This window comes from Haliaeetus albicilla, chromosome 10, assembly GCF_947461875.1.
Source record: "Haliaeetus albicilla chromosome 10, bHalAlb1.1, whole genome shotgun sequence".
Lineage (NCBI taxonomy): Eukaryota > Metazoa > Chordata > Aves > Accipitriformes > Accipitridae > Haliaeetus > Haliaeetus albicilla.
In genome coordinates this window covers 34992946-35013657 of record NC_091492.1, presented here as the reverse complement: position 1 = coordinate 35013657, position 20712 = coordinate 34992946, and positions in this window count along the sequence as shown.

Genomic DNA, 20712 nt, shown 5'->3' with positions numbered 1-20712 from the left:
AAGTAGCATTAGTGTGCAGAATAGCAATCAAATTCAAGGTTGAATTATTCCCTTTTCTGCTCGTTACCTCTTGCTTGATGAGAAGCGGAAGAATACATGCAAACTGTTTCCTTGACTAAGCCGGTGGGCAAGAGCTACGTCATGTGCTGAAGCCAGTAGTGAGCTTCTGCAAGTCTTTTGAGACCAGATGGTAGAATTTCTTCTGTCAAAGAAGCACAAAAGACTTCCATAGTTTCAAGGGGAATGCATTTGGGACAGCTCAATCCGCTGGGACCCACAGAACGGCATTGTACTGAATAAAATAACATAAATATTTCTAGAGGCAGAAGTGTTATGCCAAGGAGCCTTATGAAAGAGTTGGGACTTCCACAGGACGTAGAAGTACACTATTATTTAAATTACTACTTTGTTTGACAACTGAATGGTATTAAAACTGTCTGGAAGTTTATTGCTTGGAGCAGAGAGATCCTAAGAGCTACATTTGACATCATTTAAATTACAATGATTCTGTGCGGTATGTAAAATAACTGTCTTTGTTCAGAAAGGTGTGTGCTCCTCTGGTTGCCTCTCTCCCCACAATTATTTCAAGCCCAGGCAAGATCTTTTCCTATAAAATTCAGTGTTGAGCAGACAGGGCAGTATTACAGAATTTTCAAAGGAACTTACTAACAACATGCACAGCCTCTGTGAAGAGCTATGCAGCAGCCAGCTTTACCTGCCTCGGGAGGAAACTTAAAGCTGTGCTCTGTGAGAGGTATGGAATGGAGGAAACATGTTAATGAAGTCTGTTAACTGAACCTCAGCAGGAGGAGAGCACTGCCAAAGCCAGGCAGCATTGTGCTGGGGCACTGGGTCCCAGTCCCCGTGTGCCTGCTGGGAGAAGGCAAAGAGCTCCGTGGGATTCGGCACGCCTGATTTTTTTCCTGCAGTGGGTCTCCATGGTATAACTCTGCAACGGCAAGTGGAGGATCAGACCTGAGGTATCCCATTTATCAGCTCCCTTTGTGGGAGTGGAATCAACTTGTAGACAGCTCTGATATTTTCCTATCCAGCATCCTAGTGTTAGAAATGAGTCACGCAATCGCAGGACGGTACAGCCCCCGCAAGGGCAGCTTTGTGCCAGCTCAGGAGGATGCTTTTTCTTCCTAACTCGTGTTAAGGACATTTAGGGTTGAGAACCAGTCATGTCCTCACCTGGACCTTAGAAATCCTGCAGTTCCTGGAGCCTCTAGAAACTGCCTGGCTCTGCATTTTCCTCAGACCACATTAGTCTTTCTCTTACACAGAAGCGATGAGAAATCAGTGCAATTGTCAGGTCTAGGTCCCTGAGGATGGCTTTCCAGGCTAGGTTGGATGGTGCAAGCCATTTGGTGTGTGGATAGGAGGAGAATAGGGCCTATGGCTTAGTTTTTGCTGCTATGTTTCCACAGCATAAGCTCTGTCCCTCTAAAAGACCTCAGAGTTGGGCCTTGGGACCTTGTGGCCGACTCTTTACCCAGAAAGATTTCAATCTCTGTTTGCACAGGGTTTGTGCCAGGTTACAGTTTCTGAGCTTTGCAGTGGGAGCATTATATTTTGTTTTTTAGAACACCAGTGCTGGTAGGTAATATGTAGATAGTTAAGGTTACCTCCAGCTAGGAGAGTCTGAGAGAGGCAATGGTAGTGACAAAGGAGTGACCTGGAAATGCTGCCCTTGATCATTCAATATAGAAACATGAGCTCTGACCTTGAGTACCAGAAGCACGTTATCTCTGCACATACAACACGGAGATGATGAGAGAAGATTTAGAGGGAAGCTTGCGGTGCACACAGTAACTGCTGAAGGAAAGTATGCATCAGATGCATGACTCGGTGTGAGTATAATTACTCTGTGGAAGAAGATGGATGCCTATCAAAATCTTCAAAGGCGCACAGAAATGCAGCAATTTCCTGGTTCTCTTAGCGGCTGCCCAGACTCTGCCATGCTCTATGTGTTAGCAAATAGGAGGTTCAAAGCTGGCATTAAAAGCAGCCTTCTGTCAAAACTCGGAAACAAAGAGTAAGATCCTGTCCTATTCCCTTAGGTGCTTTTGCAGTCACCTTGTTGGCCCACGGCTTGCTTTTTCTCCTCTCTCTACAGAAAGAGTAGCAAAGAAGGAGTGTGTTGCACGTGCAAAGCCTGTGAAAGCCTCGAGTGTAGTGCGTGAGTAAGACTTGATGTGAGGAAGCTGGGTTTTCTTAGGAGTCCAGTTTCAGTGCTCCTGTGGGAAGAGCTGATTTCAGGTCCTTGGTTACTTCCCACCTGAGAAGTTATGTGACTAGGAGGCTCAAAAGGGGAAACTTAGCAGCTATTTTCTTGGAAATAGCTTTATTTAAACCTCATATCTTTTGCAGAGTGCCCCAGAAGCATACAGCCGTGCAACCAGGGACTGTATGAAATACTCAATCTTTCCATTCTCCTGCAGTTTTTCCTGCTTGCTTGGCATGTGGAAGCACTAGATACCCTTGCCAATAAAGAACTCCCCTGGAAGAAATCAAAGAAACCATTTAACAAGGGATGAAAATATGATAAATGTTTTATAATCAAGGTCCCATAAGCAAAAGTGAGTGTGAGGCAGCTCTTATCCATCTGAGTGGGAACTAGCTGGAAGTTTTAATAGTCACTTGGCACTGGATTTCTCTGGGTTTTGATGTGAACAGACTTCTTCTGGTAGGCTCATTTTTACAGGCATTCATCTCTGCTGCAGCTGTTCCTGCTATAATTTTTACAGATGCTATTATTCATAAGCAGTCTTGTCTCCAATACTTTTGATGTTAAAATCTTTTTGTTGTTGTTGTATTCCTAATCAAAGGATCTATTTCTGCAAAGTATAGGTAATTCATGCAGTTTCCCTTATCTGCATGCTGATGCTAAGGAGTCTCATCTAATTAAAAAGCTGTTATCAAAAGTCTCTTCACCCCACAGACAGCAGATAAAGTTGGTTTACCAGCTTCATTTCTAACCTGAGGACTAATGAATATAATTTTACTGATGAGGGATTTCTGTGTGATTCCCCATGTGAACTGCACGTATAATCTAATGGAGAACTAGCTGAGCTTGCAGCGACAGTCAAGTCACTTTTCATACTGGGGCAAGCCAGTATCTTTTAAATCAAATTGTTACTCTCTATTAATTACTGCAACATATTTATCTGAAACATAATAACTGGAGTGACAGTGCTTATTAACAGCTAGGCACTTGTAAGTATGGTGGAAAGATCATAAATGAGAATTGTGAGGCACACTAATGAGAGACAGGGGGATATTCAGTTATATGCAGCAAGGACTTTCGGTGTCTAGGTACCTGGCTGCTGATGCTAACATCTGGCAGCAGCCATAGCACTGCATCAGCTCACAGGGCTTTTAGGGAGGCCTCATGCCGGTGATCTATCAAGGAGGCTGCCACAGCACAGCCTTTATATTTGCCTTCTCATCCAAAGGTGCTGTCCTGGTTTCAGCTGGGATAGAGTTAATTGTCTTTCTAGTAGCTGGTACAGTGCTATGTTTTGGGTTCAGTATGAGAAGAATGTTGATAACACACTGATGTTTTCAGTTGTTGCCGAGTAGTGTTTATACTAAGTCAAGGATTTTTCAGCTTCTCATGCCCAGCCAGCAAGAAGGCTGGAGGGGCACAAGGAGTTGGGAGGGGACACAGCCAGGACAGATGACCCAAACTGGCCAAAGGGGTATTCCATACCATGTGATGTCATGCCCAGTATATAAACTGGGGGGAGCTGGCCTGGGGGGGATCGCTGCTCTGGAACTAACTGGGCATCAGTCAGTGAGTGGTGAGCAATTGCATTGTGCATCACTTGTTTCGTATATTGCAATTCTTTTATTATTGTTGTTATTATTATCTTCCTTTCTGTTCCACTAAACTGTTCTTATCTCAGCCCACAAGTTTTACCTTTTTTTCTCCAATTGCCTGCCCCATCCCACTGAGGGAGGGGGGAAGTGAGCGAGCAACTGCGTGGTGCCTGGTTGCTGGTTGGGGTTAAACCATGACAGATGCTCAGGGGAGGACCAACGAAGACATTTTTCTTCTTCCAGAAAAGAAAAAGATTTAAGCAGACATGTAGCAGCTGATGAGGGTTGTATGTGCCAGTATGTGTGTAGATTTGTGCTCATGTTCAGAGATGGGTTGCAGAGGAGAATGTGTTGCCTATGGAGATGTGGTAGACTTACTGCTCTGACCTTAGGAGAAGGATCAGGCTGCTTTTATGTAATGATAACTAGATGAAAACTTGACGTGGGGCATGACATGAACAGAAGACTTCATTTTTTCACTAGGAGAAACTTGAGGCTTGTAGATGTTTTCTTCCAAATAGTCAGAAGAGCAGAACCTTCAGCCAGGCCTACTGGCCTCACTGGCATTCTAAGAAAAGCTTTTATTTTGGAAAAAGTGTTAAGTTTTGGGGAGGGGGGACGAATGTCCATAGTGCTTCCCAATCTTGTAGCACATCACAATTTTCCCAGTGCTTCATTATTCAAAGAAAGATCCACCTAAATCTAATCATCTAACCCACTTCCTCTACTTTCTAATCAGAAAATTAGCATGGTCATGAGCTCTTAATCTGCTTTTTATTTACATTCCCTGGCTAATGTCCCCGGAAATTGTTACTGCTGTTGATGAGTCAGCAGACTCACCTGAACGAGGGTTTGTTCCCTTACTACAGCTGTTAAAATCTTGGATGAAGGAAGAAGAAAATTATTCTATCTCTCAGCAGTTAAGTGCTGTACTGCATGGCTATTCAATCAGGTCACACAGACCAGAATAAGTTTTCAAAAACCAGATGGTTACAAACCTCTGTAAAATCTGCATGTGTTCAAATGTCAAAGGCAGCACCTTTTTGAAAAGTCGAGTTAATTAATACCTGTGATTTTGTAGGGAATTAAGTGCAGGAAGCATTCCCTTATAACTTGCTCGTGACTGGATGGCTGGAACTACAGTAATTGCTTTGTATCAGGAATGTCATTTTTCATTTCTAGCAGGTCTTGTTTAACCAGACAGGTTCTTAAATTACTGTTCATTGTCTGCTCTGTAGTGAAGCAAACCTTTCAGTACAGGTTTTCATACATGGAAGCACGAATTCAGAAGGTGGCCAACACATACTTTGCAAAGGCACATGCTCTACAAAGCTCTTGCAGGCTGTGTAGCTCCATCAAAGGACTGTTTTCTAGTAATAGTGGGCTGCTGTTTGTCCTTCTGACTGATCTCGGCGGAAAGGGAATGTGGAAAAACATCCCACCGTTTAACAGACTTCAGAGATGTTTGAGGTTCTGTTTTGACCCATTGCTTGGGTCCATGGATAATTTTGTGATTGGGTAAAGAGGGCATAAATCACTAATATTCACCTTATGATCTTAATTAAATCTCTAGGGGTTTTGGTTTCTTTTTTTTTTTTTTTTCCAGAACCAGTATCATTCAGCTGTTACTGACTAACGAGGGATATTTTTCAGGAACCCACAATTAAGCAGGAAACAAATCCAGAGAGACTCGGGAAAGAATACAACAGGCCCAATTCTAAGGCCAGGATAATTCCTTGGTCGCAATGGAGTTGTTTCTCCTGAAAAGCAATTCTTAAATTTCTATTTCAGCTGAACCCAGCACTAACCAAATATCCAGGTGTACCCAGCTTTAGGCATGAAGGATTTTCATGGGACTTTAAATGAGGTGTGGGCTGGTGTCCCTGAATAAAAATTATTTCATCCCCTCTTTGTAATCTGAATAAATCCGGTGTATTTTCCTGTACATATTTCTTATTAATTATCCTTCCTCGATCCTTATGTTCTTTGTATCCTGTGAATAGTCTGTAGACCATGTATGATGTTCTTTGCTACCGCCGATATAAGCTCTGCTGTATAGTTCACACATTTAAAACTCCTTAATCTGTGTGCAAAAAATGTCCCCTTACTCCCTGCATATGTTCCATGCAGGCAAGGTTGAGTTTTTTATTATTATTAAAGTCTAACATAATTCTCATGAAAATTTAAAAATCTGCTACTGCAGATGACTAGTGCGTGACAGATTTTCATCAAATATGCTTTATTCATTTACAGATGTTTAAAGGAATGATGCACTAAGAGCACTGAACTGATTCAATCCAGTGCTAAGCCCTCTGACAACAATATGAATGTATAATTCTTATGGTGAGAGCTCAGCAGAAAAGTGTTCCCATTAATATCTGGTCCCTGGCAACAGTGGGGCTTAAGAAATAGGGAAACGGCATATTTATTCACCACCTAAATTTTTAAACAGCAAACATTTTTAAAGTACTTGCTAAAATATTTAAGCCAGGCAAATAACAAGTAGATGATGGATGACAGGGAGAATAAATACCTTGACTTATTGAAGGAAAAGGAATTTAAGAACTTGGTGTGAAGAACTTTCTAGTTAAACTAACTGACTGGTGATAATTCTCTAATTGAATTGTTTGTACTAGGTTATTGAATTTGAGAATCTTTAAAGGAGTTCCAGCCCAAGGTTGTAAACTGAGCCATCTAACCCATGCAAATGTCATTCGCTAGCTAAGATTAATCTAGAAAGGTTTACAGAGCTGTCAGCAAGTTCACCCAAAATCAGCTTCTTGGCAAGAATGGATTAAGAGGAGCCTTTAATGTGCTTACGCTGCAACCTACCATCTCCTTCATTTTCTGCTGGGAGTGGGAGAGAGAAGTCAGGTTTCGGGCTTGTGAGCTGTCAGACTCCAAGTTCTCTATCAAAAAGGAGTTCAGAGCCTGTATTTCTGATTTAAAGCTCTTCATTCACATCTTCCCTGCCCTCCCCCCACCCCACCACCTTTCCTTTTTTTACAAGAAGGAAGCATCTGAAGGGCGTCCTTACCCAGAAAGGATAGGAAGGAAAGAGAAGTAGCAGATATACAGCTCTTATAAACAGCCATTGTTTCTTGGCATTTATGGGCTGCATCGTTTTAACAGCTGGATGTATGTTCCTTTATCTGCAGTTGATCTCTTAAAGTGGCACTTGTTCAGCGACTTTTATGAACCTCAGACTTTAGATGTCTATGCGTATTTTGAACAAAAAGTGAGAATTAATAAACTACGTTAGTCCTCCTCAGAAATTTCCAAGCTTCCTAACTCTGTTTGCATTTCAGAGCAATAGCTCCAAGGTTTTGTTGGTGGAGGATGCTGTGGCTTTTCCAAAGGCAGTATGAAGGGAGCAGGTTACACTGATTTCCCTTCTGGTTTCTCATCCCGTGCAGGCTAAACTGAGATACACTGGTGCTTTCCTGCCAGCAGCAGAGCTACTAATGAAGCTTGCTCTCATTTCACCTTGCAACCCTTGTGTTCCCTGTGAGCACAGGGCATAGTAATTCATTGCATCTGCGGCAGGGACTGGAAACCAGAGTGAGACACAAATCTGAAACACTTTACAAACTTAATTTTCCTTTTATGTTTCTCTTTGTATCTGGGACAAGCTAGCAGATGCTAGCTTAAGATAAACAAGTGCATTGCATCCTCCTGGGAGGGAAGGGTGTATCTATTTGTCAGGAACCCTGAGGAGCAGTTGGCTGGCTGACTCTAAGCAACACTGAAAACAGATTTAGCCTACTCTTTACTGTTTAGCATCACATTGCAGCTGATGGGAAGGAGGTTTTAGTGAATTTGGGAATAATCCAACAAAATTCAGGTTGGTTCTTTATGCTGCAATGTCAAGTTGTGCTTGGAGTAGGTCATAAGGCTGCTGGCAAGATAATGATACTCCAGGATCTAATCACCGAGCTAGCTCAGATGAACTGTGGAGGAACTAGAAGACGATGGAAGTTTTACTTCAATGATTTGGAAATTATTAGGCGGATGACTCGATATTTTTGTGACAGAAACTGTAACATCATATGCTTACATGAGCATTCACGTGAAGGTGAGGGGGCTTTTTGCTTCATGACTTCCCTTAGTCATGTATATTTGAGAGGAGAGGATAAATCAGATATAACATAGTATTTCTTAGGCTGTGAGCCAGCAGTTTTGTTTCTGATTGGCAAATTATATTATTATGTGTTCACTTTAGGTACTTAAAAAAACTCACTATCAGAGTTACGAGCAGTCCTCTTTTGCGATGAGACCCAGCAGTCGCTGTGTTCATTGCAGATTTCCCCATGAGACATGTCTCCAGTAAACAAGCAAATGGAGGAGCTCACAAAGCAAGAGCATAACACCTGAACGGTTTAATACTTATCAGTTGTCGACCCTGAATATCACTGGGTCATCTTTTCAAGTGCATGACTGCACTAACCTTGCTGTGTCAGGAAACTTTGTGTCCAATCCTGTAATGCATAAAGATGTCCTGGTAGGAGAAAGGTAATAGAGTTTCTTTGCTGAACTCCAAGTGCAACCTGTCATTATTTATTAAAGAGCGAGTAGCTGAAAATTCAACCATTCTTGACACTTCAACCTCTCCTAGCCTTATTTGTCCGTGTGGTAAACAGTCATTTGCAGAGAAAGACATTGCTAGTCACTTCTGAGGGAGCTGAAATAATATCATTCTACTTATTTAGGAAAGGCATCTCTTTTTATTCTTGTTTTAAAGGTGGGACAGTGTGGTCAATTCCCCTAATGCTTGCGGGTCTCAGTTCAGCATGCCTGGAAAGGGAGAGTCCCAGCAGAAATCTTGGGAGCAAGCTGTAATTAATTGAAGCAAGCAGATGGCTCCAGCTTCTTGTGCCTTAGCAATGTGACAGCATCTCATGGAGGGACTGTGACAGCATAGGGCGCTTGTAGGAGAGGGGGTGGGATGAAAGCCCTCAGTGTGCATCTGCAGCAGGCTCAAGCAGCGTCTTTATTCAGGCAAATGTTATCTCACCACTCATTGAATTATCTGTCTTGAATGGCCTTGGATAAGGGATAGCTGTACGGGAAGGAGAAAGAGGTGAACCAAGATTTACACTTAAGAAAGTGCAGAATACGATGCAAAGTTTGAATGTCAAGCCATCTGACTGGTCCTAATTGGCTCTGTGGGTGGTTGCTCTTATTTTGGAAGAGGAACACCTTTTCGGAATAAACCTCTCTTCTAAATGGATTAAGCAAATTCAACTAAAAATTTGAAAATGTTGTTAAAGGAGGAGCGCAATCACATATGGAATCAGTGTCCAAAGTAACTTCTGGCATAAATATGACCTTGCAAGAGTAAACAAGCAGTTTTGTTTCCCTCGTGTTTCACATAGTCTAATTTAGTATACACGTTTCTGATGTTAGAAGTCAAATCCTTGTTTTGATTTTGATTACTCATAAATGGGCTTATGTAGGAAGTGTTTCTCACTCTCTAAGAATTTTCCAGATCTCAAAATTGTCATTAAAAAAATTAGAATTTTCTTATTTTTTCAAATAAACAAAATTAAGGGGGTAAGAAAGAGGAAGTCTGGGTCAACTAAAACATTTCTATTTTTCATCTCTTGGTATAAATTTAATTCTTATTAACAGAAGTAGTTTAGACTTACTTTTTAAATACAAAACCAGAAGATTTTTCACAACTTTGAACCAGTGAAATAGCAATACCAGGTCCTTCCTCGTTACGAATTTGGTCTCTAAACAGTTTTTTTTTTTAAATAAAATTAAGCCAGAAATTTGCCAGTAAGTTCCACTCACATACCTCAAGTGAAGTACATAAAGCAGTGATTTGCTAAGCATGTGTCTGTGCCTTAGGCTGACCATCTGAACCTCTCAGATTCGTTACCGTGATACATTAATATTTATTTGCAAAGTACTGTGTGATTCCCCATACACAACACCTTTCACAAGCATAAAGTCTTAGTCTCCTTTGAGACTAGAATGAGGCTAGAAATCACACCAAAATCCCTAGGTGAAGTGTCTCTTCAAATAGCATCCTGCTTGAAGTGAATATTTAAAATACTGCAAACAAAAAAAAAACCTCTTGGAAAATACAAAATTTTACTTTTAAGCTGCGTGGTTTAATTGACGGAAGTATGATGTCAATTGGTGCTTTATCTGAAGGCTGTGTTTGGTATTTAAGTCAGGGCTAGCACTGCGGTTTTGAGCATAGAAATTCAAGAGTGTCTTTTCTTTAGGAGACTCCTTAAGGATACATAAAGTGTGGCAGATGGAGAAACTTGCTGAATCTTGGATAAATTACTCTGACATTGCAGAGTTGCTGTAAATATTGTAGGACCTCGTGACAGCCAAAGGAGGTGAAAAAAAAAGACATCTACACAGAAAGGATGCAAACTGTTTGTAAGCTTCCAACTTTTAAGAAGGAATAAATATCTATCTGCCTACAGTTTTGGGTCTTTAGACCACAGTCCTCTATGGAGAGTCATGGTGAAATAGGTCTACCCACACCACATCAGTGTCTAGAGAAGGACTGTACAGTGTTTCACTAAGTACAACATTGTTTGCTGATGGTTTAGACCCATCTAAGCCTTTTCCTGGGTGTCATAAGTACCATGACGTAAGTATTTGCTTCGGAGGGAAAATCAGACTCTGGCCTGACTCTTATAACTGCAGGTGACAGGGATGGTTCAGTTTTCCCTTTAGTTATGTCATCTGCTTCTTTCTTTTGTTTGCATGTATCAAATTTGTGACATAAGCTTAGTGCCATTTTCTCACGGTATCCTGAATCCACAATTAGGACAGACTTTTCTTTTTAAGATTTCTATGCACTGCAGTCAGCGGAGTTTTTCTTTAAATCCTTAGATCTTATTTAACCTCATGAGTTAAAAAGATTTTTTTAAATCTCTTACTATTTTATTATTATCTTTAGATACTCTAGAGTTTGACCTGCCAGCTTTTTTGCTGCCATTTCTGTTTGTGAAGACAAGTTGTCATGTGTGAAGACTCTGTAGAGCAGCTCCTTATTCTGGATGGTTTTGTACAGCTTTCATTCAGGCAAACTCCCAGATGTGGCAGGATCAGGCCTCCTATTCTGAGGATGCTGATAATTCTAGCTGAAGCCTTCCATAAAAACTTCTTCCGAGTTCAGCATAAGCATAAAAGCATAACTGATATAGTCAAAAAAAGTTCTCTGCTAGTGCTAAATTAATGCTCATCTCTTCTCTTCTGACTCCAAAGAGATGGTTGGATGAACCTTGTATGTCCCTTGGTGCAAATATTTTCCGGCTTTTTCTCCTACATATTTTCTATTTTTGTACATGCATACACTTTTTAAGGGAAAAACTTGCTTATGTGCCAAAAAATTCTATTGCTGCTTTTTCTTTGTTCCATGGTTTCTCCATTTAAATTGCCTCACAGCAGTTCCTTTTCATTCACAAGTGTTTATCAATTTTTAACAATTTCCAATTACCATATTCATTTCTAAAATTTGCGGAAGTAATGTTGCTGATGCAATGCAGTAAATATAATGCTTCTTTCTAGCCTACCTGAAAAAACAGTGAAAACAAGTGTGCTACTTACAAAGATGTATCACTTTGAGTCAAGAGTGATCCAAACCAAATTGTTACACACTGACATCTTCTGATTTGAAGGATCCTAAACCAGTTCTCACTTTGTAGCCTACAACCTAAAGGTCTTTTCTGGGAAGGGTAAGTATCAAATACCTGAAGGGGTGTATTCTTAACTTTCAGTATGTTCTTAGCATCTCATCCACATTCTGCACTCACAGTTATAAAACACAGTATCTCAAGCCATAAGAAATTATCTGAAATTGTGGAAAACTTGACCTGCATATACTTTTCCTTTCAAACTTTCATTTAATTTTAAAAAGGTCAAACCAGCTGGAGCAGTAATTAGCAGAACAAACACTACTGTCCTCAGAGGAGACTTTGTCTGCCAAACTACTGACTCGAGAGAATGGTTACAGCTGAGTTACAGCCCAGACCTCTTTCCTGTTCTGGAAAACAGACCTGACTTAAGCTGGAAAATGCTGACAGACCCTGAACTTTATCTGTGCAGGTGGGTGTCACGCTATAATAAAGCACACCTCAGTCAAGCACATAAAAACAGGATTTAATTCAGAATCTGATGCTTAACTCTGCATCACCAGTCTTCCTTCTCTATATTAATCACACCAAAATACATACTGGTTGCATCTGTTAGTACTCCAGAGCCTGTTTGACAACTGGATGCAGCTGAAAGCTCTTAATTCTTGATTTGTATTTTGGTTGGGGGGGGGGGGGGGGGGGGGCGCTTTTTTTTAACACAAAGCAATTAACACAGCAAAGCTAGATGCTAAGAGCTGGCCTGTCCTCCACTGAAGTTTGCCCAAAACAGAAAACCAATTTGGAAGAGCAGGCTCTACTCAAGAGGTTGTTAAATAGAATTTGAGTGGATTCACAATTATTTGAGGCTGGTGCCTATTGAAAAAGTACCCTCAGTGAGTATTTAGGAAACACTAGTTTTCAATAAACAAGGAAATTGGAAATATTATACAGATGCTAATGAATGGGACTTCAACTCTGTCAAAATTAGTCAAATTCATCCCTGCTCTGTAATACCTAGTATTTTACAAAATAGTAAGATCTCTGGACCCTTCCAGATGAGAGATGGGTTGTACAGAGCACTTCAGCCCTGCTAGTTTTACTGGAGGTGTGCTGATTTACATCAGCTGTGAATCTTGTCCTATTGCAATCTGGAAAAGTTGGGGGCTGATAGGTGGAAAAGCATGCAATGATGGCAGGGCTGAAGGTTCAAACCTGATCACAAAGCCAGGCAGCAAATGCATGCATTGGCCCAAAGCCAACCTTCACGTGGGCCTCCGGGTACCTTCATCCCGACTGTTACGTGCAAGGTCACTGAGAAATTGCAGAGTTGTTAGTGCTGTGGATGCTGGCAACGCAGTTCTGTTCTGGCCCCTTGTACCTCCTGCTCTTTTCTAGGCAACGCTTGTCAAGTGTCCCAGATTTTGCTAAAAGTGCAAGGCTTGGGGTCTCAGCCTTCTGCACTTCTCCATTAGCTGGCTTGGTGTTGCTGCAGCTGTGCTGGAGATGGGACTGTGTCCTGAGATTTGGACTGGGAGCGATGCTATAGGTCACCTCAGCGTGGCAAGCAGGGAGTTTAGGAAGCGTCAGCTGGGGAAAGAGAGAAACAAGCTGAAGACAGGGTTTGTCTGGCACAGCCGCTGTTGTAGCTGATTTCCGTGCTCCCTCTGGCAAATGCAGAAACCCTTTGGACAATTAGGAAGCATGAGGGTGCTCTGTTTCTGTAAAAAAGGGGATTTCCATAAAAAAAGGTCTGGCAGTTCTGCACAGCAGAGAAGGTTTTCTCAGCTGTAAAATTCCTTTGTTTCCCTTACAGCTAGTTCCCTTCCAGGTGAATTCAAGGGGCAAACCAACCACTCTCCCTGTCTTTGGGGGTTCCTGTGCTTCACCTAATGCTAAATCATAACATTGTTTTTTAGACTGAAACACTGCAGCCTTCAGAAGAGAAGTGCTCTCTGGCTGCCGGGGGATGCAGGACACCCAGCTGGATGGACCCGTGGTGCAGCGCAGGTGATCTCTTCTTTGGCAATGCCTGGTCTGTTAAGTGTAGCTGTAGCGGTCCCGTTTGAGAACACGACTAGAGCAGAAATCCTATCCGTACACTGCAGGACCATGCAATGGGTGAGAAAATCTAGTTATGCTAAAATTTCTCTTGCTGTCTCTCTTTTGACCTTTTGTGGGATCTGCTAGCTTATTTGTCTTGCAGCGCTAACAGAAATACGAGTAAGGAAGCAAAAGAAAAGCTGAGTGCTCACAAAATTGAACACAGATTCAGACGAGACTAGCAAACCCAATTTTTCTTGCAGAGATGTCCCTTATCACTTTTTTTATTCACTAAGGTAAGTCAAAACTTTTCAAACTGGGAAAATATTTTATATTGTCTGTTGAACCCAATCAAGCCACAGTTCTATTAACTGGATTGAGAGAGAGAGAGAGATGCTAGTGACTTTTATTTGTGCACCTGGCAGTGTGTGCAGAATACTAATAGTCTGGGTAATATTCTCCAAATTCTTGATCAGCAGCAGCTGGAGCAAATTTTTTTACTTTGAGTAGGGAAAAACAAAAAAAATTGATTTCAGTGCACCGACATTACAAACATGGCAATTGCTAAGCATTACTGGAATTCAGTGGCCAGAATAAAGGCAGTGGCATTCATTTCGTTTCATTTCCAGTTATAAGAGATCCTGTTGTTTTTTTTCTCCAAAGTAAAAACCTTGCAAACCTAGCTTAATTACAAAACTACACCGGCCACTAACCATCTTGTCTGACTATGGATGTCATCATCTGTCATCCCAAGCATTTTGAACTCACTCAGCTTTGGGGAGATGAAAGGCAGACTTTGGTCCTGTGATTATTGTAAAACTTCTTTTATTTCATAGCTGAGCATGGAAGCAGGCAGCCTGGTACTGTGAGGGATAGCTATCCATGGTAAATCGAGAACATCCCTCATCCCTTTGTTCACTGTTGGAGCTGAATCTTTGGCAAACAGCTCCTCTTACTAGAGCAAACGGTGACATTTGTTAAGTGCTTCCAAACTGGCACTTTGTGAATTTTCGATACAACTACCCCACATCTGATCCAATTGTCACTGAAGTGAAGTCAGTGGGAGTCTTTCTACTAACTTCAGTGCAACTAAGAAATTCTCCTGCTGTATGGTTTGTACAAGCGGGGGGTGGGGGGCGTGTGTAATATAATTTACTGGTAGTTGGGGAATTTCTTACAGTGATAGCATTGCAAGGAAGGCTAGTGAGGACAGAGGTTATAGGACGTCAGTGAGCTAGGACAGTAATTCAGCCTAGTCAGTACATTGCCTGCAGTTCCCATTTCAAGACAGGTGACCCAGTAATAAACATTATTCAGGGAAATTTGGTGGGAAGAGATATTTTTAAAAATGTAGCACGTTGGAACAAATCCTGCTGTCAGCACAGAAGTGATTTTACTGAAAGAACAGAGTGGAGTGAATCTTTCTTTTAAAGTTCTGCTCCAGAAAGGTGACTGAGGCTCTCCTTTCTTTCCACACTGAGGAGAGATAACCCCAAACCCTGCCTGAGACCCCAGCCCTTTGACCTACCTGCAGAGGTTTTGGGGAGCAAAGGAAACTAAGTCATTGCAACAGGCACAACGTCTAAAATCTCCTGCACAGGGCCTCCTTGGTTTACAGCAGGAATGAAATATTTCAGCTGTGACATAAAGCTTCTCATATTTGTTGAGCAGAGCAATGCATGGATTGGATCCGATTCATTAATAAACTTTTGTATGCGGTAGCTCTGTTATTTCTTCAGGCTCTTGCTACTATACAGTGAAGTACATGATTAAAACCAGCAAATGTCAGCTCAGAATTGATGTGGTTTGGGTAGGTCCTTTTAAATACAAGTTACTTTACAGTTGGAGTTGCCACTTGCTGAACAGTTGGAGGGTATTGGTTGTGTTACAGTTCTCGGGAAAAACTAATTCTATTCAGACCTAGTGCAAGCAAATTTTATTGTGCATGCAGCTGTTCAAGATTAAGTAATTATTTGATGAACCTTTGGAGGCAATGAATTTTAGATGAAGCATGTACACATTTTTATTATGCATACATTTTTCTTTTTCTTTCATACAGTTTTCTCTTCATTTGGTCACTCGTTTATGTGGAAGCAATGAGCAAAATCTGCATATTTCACTCTTTAGAAAGAAAATTTCCATTTACATAGCCTTAATGTTTTCAGCCCACACATCCTTCAGTGAATTTTCAAAACCCACTGATCTATTACATTCCACATAGCAATAAACAGGTCATCTCAAAAAGACCAAGGTTAGACCCTCAGCTGGGCTCAACAGTCTTTTCTCTTTTGAGCTCTTCTTGAGCTCACCTAGAACCATTTCACCTTCAGATGGCAGGGGTGGCTTGTAGGGGCTCATGACCCTGGTCTCATCAGGGCATGTTCTACATGCTTTTTTGTTGCTTAGAAAAGGTTACAAATCAAACGTTTCCTCTCTTTATTTTGTTCTTTGCAGGCAGCTAAAAGTTCTTTTTGTTAAAACTGGTTTCTGAAAACACCAGAAAAAGACAAAAGGGAGAAAAGCAGTTCTGAAACAATAAGCAAAATGGTGTGTTTTCAAGAAAAGGAGCGAGATGATTGCTTTTAAGCCTTTTAAATATTTTGCAGTCCACAATACCTAAAGTATATGTATGTAACTGGTCCAACCTTAGCAAAGCCAGCAGCAGCTTTGGGTTTCAGGCCAGATCCATTCTGAAGGAGGACACCATGATTTGGGCTCCAGATCACATAGAATGACTTTTACTGCCACCTTGAGCACTCACCTGCCCCCCTGCTTAGATCAGAGGCTTTGCCCTGGGGCAATGCATTCTGGAACTGTTTCAGCAAAGGCTGAAGATTTTATTTTCTGGTCCTTATACCAGATCTACACACTTAAGGGACCATCCAGCAACATAGATTTGAACCAGGTCAGGCACAGACATGCAATTGCATCTCTAGTGAATTAGCTAAAATATAAGATAAGGAGCATATGTTTATTTTCTGGTAGCTGAAGATAGTATGGGATCTCAGAAAATGTTAAAGTGCTTCAGACAGATGGTACGTGATCCAGCATAAAGCCTGCCAGTGAAAACTTAACCTGTCAACATTTATTTTTTTTTTAACAAATCTGAATCAGCAGAGCAAATTTATACTGGATCAGTGCTTTGTGTCTCACAGCTGCAGTAGGTTTGATCTAAGATGGATTTATTATATCATTGAACCATGATGTGAGTGTGCAGAAGACGTGAATACAGCTGAGGGAACTGTATTTCTGTCAGGAAAACGCACCCGATAAGATACCTTACCCTGAAGCTGTTTGGCTACATTGCTTTTAAGCCTATGTCTGAGAGCCTTTTTCCATGATTGCCTTTCCTTCAAGCCGAGCTTCCACAGCACAGTGCCATGGTGTGGTACACAGAAATATTAGCGCTCTCTATGAAGAGATTATATAGCAAGAAAGAACAGTATATCTATGTAGATACAGGTATTTATAGACAAATACAGGTACAAAGCTGTATAAAAGAGCTCTGCTGGTTTCTTTCACGACAGCCCACACGGTGCCAGCAATATCTGGCTGTTGTGTTATCCTGGGTGCCCTCCCAAGGGGATATTCTCTTTCCTGCTGTCCCTTGCAGGTACAAGAATGGACTGAGGTATTCAGCTGTGCTCAAAAACCCCCTTCTCATACTCCCGGTGCAGTCTGAGGCTGCACACACTGTGACACCCCGGAGGTGCTACCAGATGGAAAGTAGCCGAGTAATTTGCCTGCATAAAGTCTGTTTTGCACAGGGCTGTTGGACGAGCTGGAGTACAGAACGGTGTTGAGCTGCTCTGGATCCAGGTGGGTGCTACTGCCCTTTCCTGGGGTGCTGAGTCCTGCCGCAGGCGCCTCCAGGCACAACACTTGCATCCTCACGGGAGATGACCACTTTGAAGTTCATTTGATCAGGCCCAGTTTGTTTCTCTGCGTATATTTAAGAGGAGAGGGCTACAGAGTTTGCAGCTTGCCAAGTCTGTTGTCTGTGTGTATCCAAAAACCCCAGATCTTGATTATAGGTGAGATCTTCCAGCAAGTTTCTGTTTGATGAGTAGCATTTGCACTAATACACAAAACATCCGTTGTCTTTACTTTGTCTCATATAGTGCTAAAGCAAGTTTCATAAGCCTAAATCAGGTACGTATTGAGGCAAATCCTGTATTTTAGTGAGACCCATCCACACCTGTTAGGATCTGCATGATGGATCAGTGTTAAGACCTCAGCTGACCTGCTATCAAACTCAATCTGGAGCAGGAGCACAGTTACATTCATTCAAGACTCCTACTGTATCTCTTTGATTTAATACACCGGTGAGTATGATGGACCAGTATGATAGAGCACTTTTTTGGATTGTTTTTGGTTTTGACAGCTCAGTTGTGTGCCAGTTATCTGTGTTAGTTGGACTTGATCTGAAATCAGTGGAAGGACTGAACCTTTGACTTTGGGAGATTTGGAGGAAGCCCGTAATGACTGGCAGTGCTTGGAAATGGTCCAGACGTCTTACTGCTAAAATCACATTTGAGAATTTCTTCTGTCTATGTGGCATGAAAAGGAGGTGGTTACAAATGTTCTGGAGGGTTTATGCTTTGGGGTTTATTTTTATAGTTTTTGCCTTGGTTCCCTTTTTAACTGTGTTTAAAAAAAAAATCCACAGGGTAAAGCAATAAAGCAGTAATGGCCTTCTCAGCTCCTGAAGCCCCTAGATGGAACCATGTCTCTTCTGGACTGGGGTGTAACAGGTTAAATGGGTTAGCATGGTGGGGTTTTTTGTTTTCCAGCTGAAAACTGGAAATGCATTTTCTTGTTTTTATTATTCTTCATTCTTTGTCTTTAGAATTACAGTAACTAAAACCAGGTCATCCTCCATCTTTCTCCAGAGTTTAACAACCAGTAATCACTGCCCTGCTGAAGGTATCCCACTGCTGGCTTTACCACATGAAATTTGTATGCTGTTTTTTAATAAACATAATAAAAAGTTTGCACATATATCCTGATACTAAGCAGTGTCTCAGCTCCTCCAAAACATAGTTTATCACACTGGTGCCTAAAATATTGATCTGGGCCTTGTCTCAATCTGGCAACTTCAAATCTTTGAGTATTGCTTCTCCTGGCCCCGAACCCCTGTACAGGGAAGGTTTGGAAGAAGGAGGTATTTGTGGGCTTTCCCTTCTGAGAAATCAGGACTTCAGGAACTGCCTGCTTATGTTCATGAAAGTGCTTTTCTAGTTGAAGTTCCCTGGAAATTGGAGGGAGGGAGGAAATTGTAAAGTTATTTGCTTTCTTTAGCGTTTACACACAACTTGGCTTGCAGCCTTACCCATTAACCAGAGTTGGCTCATTCATAAAAATGACAGCATGTGCTCTTTCATTTCAAATGCAATTTCACTAGCAAAACTCAATTCTAAAGCCACTCTTCATGATGAAATCATATTTGCAAAGTTAGATTGGCAAATAGTAGCCCAGAGTTACCAGGATCACCTGAGCAGAAATCAGATTACCTGATTCTGTTAGGGATAATTTAGAGAGCTGACGATCCCAGGAAGCCCCGTTAGGCATCTTGAATGGTACTGTTCCTTCGGTGTGGACTCTCACACGTACAGAACATTACCTTGAACCACCAAACTGTGCGAGGGCTTGATCTTTACCCACCCTGAGTAGGGAGTAACACAAAATGGATGCTGGCCCAGAAGCTGCATCTCTACTGTGGGATTAGAAAGCACTTTTCAGCTGTCTCTGGGATGAGGTGGAGCCCTGCCACACACAGTTCTCCTGCACGCTCTGCTTTCAGCAGGGAGAAAACACTGGTGCCTGGGCTGGAAAGGAGTTGTGACACAGAGAAGATCAGCAGACCAGTGCCGAGTGTGAGCTGTGCAAAGGTGGCTTTGCCATCCCTTATTCCTATCCAGTCAAATGCCAAAATACGCACTACCTGATGCATGGGTGGAGCATGAGTTGGCTTTACAAGGTCCAGCTGAAGTTCAACCAGGGAGAAGACTTATTTTTCTTGTAAATACCGCCAGGATTCCCATCGCTGGCAGACCCTTTATCTGGTGGTGAACAAAGATATCATAAGCAGGTGCTTTTTAGTGGTGTTATAAAGAAGTACTGTGTGCTCAAAAGTAATTACCCGTTTGTCAGGTAGGGATGAGGATGCTCTATAAGAACTTGCTATGAAATAAAAGCTTGGTCTGTAATGCAGCAGTTTCAACCCAAGGGCTTTCTAGCCCCATTATGCTACATAACAGAATACCAACAAGAAACACAGGTAAGCCTGATACACACTACAGTAATTTCATTGTAATGTTATTTTCTGTCAATAACTCCTAAGAAAAACCTGATATTGTTCAAAACAAAGTATCTGGAAAGTGATGTGTCTTTGTGATCCCATGCACTTCAATATTGCGTACACGAAAAAGGGTAGCTTGCTGTAGAATACGTTTTATATTACTTAGACTCTGTCTTGTCTGTTCAGACTGATGCCTCTTGTTCTGTATTTTATCTAAATGTATGTTATAAACTGCCTCATATGAAGGCAAGAGCAGCAGTATGGTACCGAAGAAGCTAAAGGGCTTTGCTTATATCAGTGCGTCATTGACTTTAGTGGAGCAGGGGGTGACCCCCTAACAGGACTTTTGATAGTACATCTAAAGCCAGTGTTTGTATTGCAGTTGCCAATAAATGAAACCAGCAGATTCTTTATCAAATGGGCCTTGAAGTGAGAAGAGGTTTGCCTGGGTATACAATGATGAAAAGAAAGGCACCAAACTGTCCAAAGCTCAGCTGTACTCATTTTTTCTTGGTCTGTCACAGCCATCAGTAACAATGATCGTGTTGCTTGTCTCTCTTTCATATGCAGGAAAAACACATGAATAGGTGCAGATACTTTTCTTTTATTTGCAGCCATTGTACAATGAGGGGGGGAGGAGAGGAAAGAACATTGGTTTTGTGAACAACATTCATGAAAACTAAAACTTGAAAGAATAGCAGAAATCAGGACAAAAACATTTCATTTTAGCTTTTGGCATCCTGCACAAAAAAAGCTTTTAATGAAAAATCGTTCTGCATCAGAAAACAAAATGTCACAGTGAAATGTTTTGACTCCTTTTCATGGCTTTTTCAATGGAGTTAAATAAAGTCCAGAAAGTTGTACAAAATAATACCATGGTGTCCCTATGCCAGTATTTCTCCTGTATGCTCCAAAAGCACAGAAAATAAAAATAAAAAACAA